Below are 6,131 nucleotides of genomic sequence, written 5' to 3'. Positions count from 1 at the left end.
ATTCACATTAGCGCAGCAATGTTTTCACTTGTCTCGGCCATGAGCGAATGTTTCAGAATGCTACTACGGGAGAACACCATTCTCAAACGTGCACCTGATGCGAGTGGTTTTTATAATGCCACAGAGATGGATATAAAGCCTAATGGTAAAAACGTAGAAAGAGGGAGTATCAGAAGATGCAACAATAGGATTGCGCCTTACGGCCTTTGGACAGTTGAAGAAATGGTTTCAATGACATATCAGGAAATCTTTGCTTTTTTCTATGGTCGGATTTTGGCGGTAGGCTATTAAAAGCAAGGTCAAATAGTTTATGTCCAGGTTTCAGCCATATCATTGTTTATCTATGCATCGCATATGTAATTATTTAGGTTATGGAAATGTATAACATTAGAATATGATTCCAATGTTGGGGAAATAGACCTATTAGAATGTACATTTGACTCTCTCCCAGCCGCCGGCCTGGAGCGGAGGTTGTGTGTGCCGGGAGTTGCTGTGGCTTTGCTGGCATGCATATCACTTTTTGTTGTTGTTGCCACACCAAGATTGACATGCTAAAATCGCCACTGTAAACAATATACCACATTACTTCTTACTAGTAACACATTTGTTGTTTTAGATACATTACAAAGCATGCTCATCAATTGTTTTGTTGGTGTAATTTTTGCAGAAAAAAACATTTTGGGTGGTAAAAAAAATCTTAATGGCTGGTAGATTGCTTTTTATCTACCTGCCACAGTGGCATGTGTACCAACAAGTAGATTTGAGTCCCTGTCCGTTAGCACGTGGTGGTGCTCAAAAAGGTCAAGGCGACCATTCTTCAGTCACTAAAGAGGCATTACTATTTTCCTATTTTTAGTTCGCTAATTTTTATATATATATATATTTTTTCAACTCTGCATTGTAGGGAAAGGGCTCGTAAGTAAGCATTTCACAGTCAAGTCTACAGCTATTGTATTCGGGGGGCATGTGACAAATACAATTAGATTTGATTTTAGCCTGACCTGAACCAGTCACACAAAGGATCTCATGATGTAGGCCTACGTTTTGATAGTGTTTCTACTTAAGCCTTTGTGTGTTTACATTTTTAAAATAATTGTAGGTTACTACCTTTAGCACTTCAAGTTAATAAAGTATTCTAATCTTATAATCTTTTGTTTTTTAAGCACTACCTCACTGCTTTAGGCCACAGTCACGTGTTCACAATTCTTTAAGAGATGGGTGGGTCTAAGGCTGAAGAGGGTGTGAACGAAGCTAAATGGACGTAAACAAAGAGCAGCACTCTTGCTGTACTTTTATCCAATTTAAAATGTTTGAACATAAGACCGAAAAGAGGTCGTCGATCACGTTGTTTTGGAGGGGGACTATGTAGCAATTTCCACTCCACCCCTTCCATAGCGCCCAATGTAATGTTTAACAAAAACCTGTTTTTGTTTGTTTTCATCAATTACTTATTACATTTTCTTGTTGGCAGAATAAAAGTGGCCATTGATTTAAATTAAATATCACTTGAATGACTTATGTACACAGCAATGTTTTGAAATGTGAGGTTTCCTAATTACCATACAAGTGATCGTTAGTGCTGCTGGCAGAACTCTGGTTTTGTTTATGGACGTGACGCAGATACTTTCGTAACTTCCCTAAAATCGGATATAAGGATAAACTTTGCCTACCCCATATATCATTACTATTTAACAATGCATCCGAAATTAATTGTACATTCCAACGGAATATCAAGACAGAAATGTGTTTTCCGCAAAGGGAGCAAGTCTCTGCAATACGTAATGGAATATATTTTAATAGGGCCTGGCTTGTAAACCGTTTTTAGTTTCACTTCCTTACCAGGACGAACTACGCAACTAGCATTTTTGTTCTTCCAGTATAGGATACAGGTCCTGTAAATTCATGGATTTGAACAGTATGCTAGGCCTAGCCTACTTTGTTCATGGCTACATTTATATTAAGAAATTCAGAAAAAGTTGCCTGCCTTTGTATCCCGAAAACATAACTCATTTTCCAGACCACTTCTTCGTGTAGCTTCCAAATTGCTGTTTTTCCACAGTTTTCTGTCATCTTCTTCTACTTCTGTGGAGTTTATCAGCAGTTTGCATCCAATATCATGTTGCATTACCGCCACCTACTGTACTAGAGTACGGCCAGAGACAGGGAGGAACTTTAACAGTTTGCATCCAATATCATGTTGCATTACCGCCACCTACTGTACTAGAGTACGGCCAGAGACAGGGAGGAACTTTAACAGTTTGCATTTCACATTTGTTAATTCAACTATTTATGAAATTGTACTGTCATCTAACCCTATATACACTACATGACCAAAAGTATGTGGACACCTGCTTGTCGAACATCTCATTCCAAAATCATGGGCATCGATGGGGAGTTGGAAAGCCTTCCCACTCTCTGGGAATGTTTTCCACTAGATGTTGGAACATAGCTGTGGGGACTTCCATTCAGCCACAAGAGCATTAGTGAGGTTGGGCACTGATGTTGGGCGATTAGGCCTGACTCAGGGGCGGCAGGGGTTAGAGTGGTTAGAGTGTTGAACTAGTAACCGAAAGGTTGCAAGTTCGAACCCCCGAGCTGACAAGGTACAAATCTGTCGTTCTGCCCCTGAACAGGCACTTAACCCACTGTTCCTAGGCCAGTTAACCCACTGTTCCTAGACCAGTTAACCCACTGTTCCTAGACCAGTTAACCCACTGTTCCTAGACTAGTTAACCCACTGTTCCTAGGCCAGTTAACCCACTGTTCCTAGACCAGTTAACCCACTGTTCCTAGACCAGTTAACCCACTGTTCCTAGACCAGTTAACCCACTGTTCCTAGACCAGTTAACCCACTGTTCCTAGACCAGTTAACCCACTGTTCCTAGACCAGTTAACCCACTGTTCCTAGACCAGTTAACCCACTGTTCCTAGGCCAGTTAACCCACTGTTCCTAGACCAGTTAACCCACTGTTCCTAGACCAGTTAACCCACTGTTCCTAGACCAGTTAACCCACTGTTCCTAGACCAGTTAACCCACTGTTCCTAGGCCAGTTAACCCACTGTTCCTAGGCCAGTTAACCCACTGTTCCTAGGCCGTCATTGAAAATAAGAATTTGTTCTTAACTGACTTGCCTGGTAAAATAAAAAAAACTTGCAGTCGGTGTTCCAATTCATCCCAAAGCATTTTGATGGAGTTGAGGTCAGGGCTCTGTGCAGGCCATTCAAGTTCCTCCACACCGATCTTTAAAACAAACTTTTCTGTCTGGACCTTGCTTTGTGAATGGGGGAATTGTCGTGCTGAAACAGGAAGGGCCTTCCCCAAACTGTTGCCACACAGTTGGAAGAACAAAATTGTCTAGAATGTCATTGTATGCTGTTGTATTAAGATTTCCGTTCACTGGAACTAAGGGGCCTAGCCCGAACCATGAAAAACAGCCCCAGACCATTATTCCTGCTCGACTACATTTTACAGTTGGCACTATGCATTGGTGCAGGTAGCGTTCTCCAGGAATGCGCCAAACCCATATTAGTCCGTCGGACTGCCAGATGGTGAAGCTTGATTTATAACTCAGGAGAACACGTTTCCACTGCTCCAGAGTCCAATGGCGACAATCTTTACATGACTCCAGCCGACGCTTGGCATTGCGCATGGTGATCTTAGGCTTGTGTGCGGCTGCTCGGCCATGGAGACCCATTTTAGTAAGCTCCCGACGAACAGTTATTGTGCTGACGTTGCTTCCAGAGGCAGTTTGGAACTCAGTAGTGAGTGTTGCAACCGTAAAGCACTCTGTTCTGTGAGCTTGTGTGGCCAGGGGATGAGTCGTTGTTGCTCCTAGACGTTTCCACTTCACAATAGCAGCACTTACAGTTGACTGGGGCAGCTCTAACAGGGCAGAAATCTGATGAACTGACTTGTTGGAAAGGTGGCATCCTATGATGGTGCCACGTTGAAAGTCACTGAGATCATCAGTAAGGCCAGTCTATGGCCAATGTTTGTCTATGGAGATTGCATGGCTGTGTGCTCAATCGTATACACCTGTCAGCAACAGGTGTGGCTGAAATGGCAGAATCCATTAATTTGAAGGAGTGTCCACATACTTTTGTATATATAGTGTATTTGGTGGCTGTAATGCAATATAATATGGATGTAAACTGCCTTTAAACCTCAACGAAGAAGAATATTCACACCTCCAGTTGTATGATGACAACGCTTTGGTTGTTTTAGTTGTCAGTGGCAACAAAGAACCAGCATCATAACACGGGTTTCTGAGGGCATAACTGCATCACAACCTTTTGTTTCACAATGATGGGTATAAATATTGATCTTTATTTGTTTATGTTCCTGCTGAAGATCTAATCCCTGGCTGGGATGTGTTCAATATGGGCACACTAAAGCAAAACATTTTGCAATGGAAAACTTACATCTAGTTCAGGCATATCGACTTCCCTATTTCACATTCACATAAAAACATATTTTTCAACTACTGAACATGGCTATGGAACTGCAAACAGGCGTACAGACAAATGCATGGCCCCTTTTAAAACTATCAGCAATCCTCCCGTCATTTAAGAAGGCTCTGAATGGAACTGACTGTACAGGTGAAAGCCCCTTTGTTCACTTTTAAAGATGGAAATCTGCAGTAGAGGAAATAGTGCCACTGTCCACCCCACAGATGTTGTTATTGTTTTAGTTTTATTGACAAAGCAGAGCTGGGGAGTGTTGCGCATCATGGTATTGTTTTGGGGACATTACATATGTTGCTATTCTACCACTGGTGCAATGATGCCCAAGGGGAAAAATAACAGTGTTTGTTGTTTGCAGTAACTTCTTCGTTGTTGTAATATCCCAAAAGGGCGTGGCAGTTTCATCAATAAGGATTCCAGCTTTAAGGAATAAGAACGGGTCTGATATGTGTCAACCCAATCATAGTCTTGCACTACCAAGTCTCGTTTTCACTGGCTTTTGGAACAAATGTAAAACGGTATTTCTTGAGGGGAGGACAGCTCATAATAATGGCTGGAGTGGCGTATAATGGCTGGAATGGAGTGGATGGAATGGTATCTAGCTCATGTTTGATACCATTCCATTCACTCCATTTCAGCCATTATTATGAGCCGTCCTCCCTTCAGTAGCCTCCACTGGTATATACAGTACATAGAATCGGAGTTGTCAACTGTGATTAAGAGGTCTTGGAGTGGGCAGGCCTTCCTCGGGAGGAAGAGCAGCTCTCTCCTCGCCTTGTCAAGACTGAGCTTGAAGTGGTAGGTAGGCCAGAAACCCAGCCGAGATACGCGTCACCACATGGGTGTCAGAGGGGAGGAAGGGGGAAAAAAAGAGTTGAGTGTCATCCACATAACAACGTTAAGACACCATGTGAGCATATGCAACAGAGTTGTCAGTACACTGACAGCACACTTGCAGTGCCTTGGTGGAAGAGTTGGGCAACGCCTCACAGCAAGAACTGGCTAATCTGGTGCACTCCATGAGGAGGAGATCACACTGCAGTACTTAGTGCAGCTGGTGGCCACATCAGATACTGACTGTTACTTTTGATTTTGACCCCCCCCCCCCCCCCCCCCTTTGTTCAAGGACACATTATTCCGTTTGTTAGTCACATGTCTGTGGAACTTGTTCAGTTTATGTCTCAGATGTTGAATCTTGTTATGTTCATACAAATATTTACACATGTTCAGTTTGCTGGAAATATATGCAGTTGACAGTGAGAGGACATTTCTTTTTTTGTGCTGAGTTTACATGTATTCATCAAAAGGTGAACTGTGGTATACAAACATAAATATACTATACCAAGCCAACGTTATACCTGGCTATTTTTTGTATATAATTCTGCCAAAATAAATATTGTCAAAGTCCGTGAAGGACAATTAGAAAGAGTTGTGGAGAAAATGTATGCACTTTCATCAGTTGAAATTTGAAACAAAAATACAAATTAAATGGGCCGTATACAATGTATTAAATTGGTGCAATTCAAATGGTCATTGCTGGAAGGGATGCAGCTAATGTCAAAGTAACGTCAACATGTGCATGTTACAGTGGCGTCAGGGTAGAATGTTAGCAAACCCTAGCCCATTTCCTAACCTCAACCTAATTCTCCTTACCTGGTACATTAATT

Source organism: Oncorhynchus mykiss, chromosome 12 (assembly GCF_013265735.2).
Source record: "Oncorhynchus mykiss isolate Arlee chromosome 12, USDA_OmykA_1.1, whole genome shotgun sequence".
Classification (NCBI taxonomy): Eukaryota; Metazoa; Chordata; class Actinopteri; order Salmoniformes; family Salmonidae; genus Oncorhynchus; species Oncorhynchus mykiss.
The sequence above is the reverse complement of the archived record's forward strand: the minus strand, read 5'-3'. Positions refer to the sequence as shown.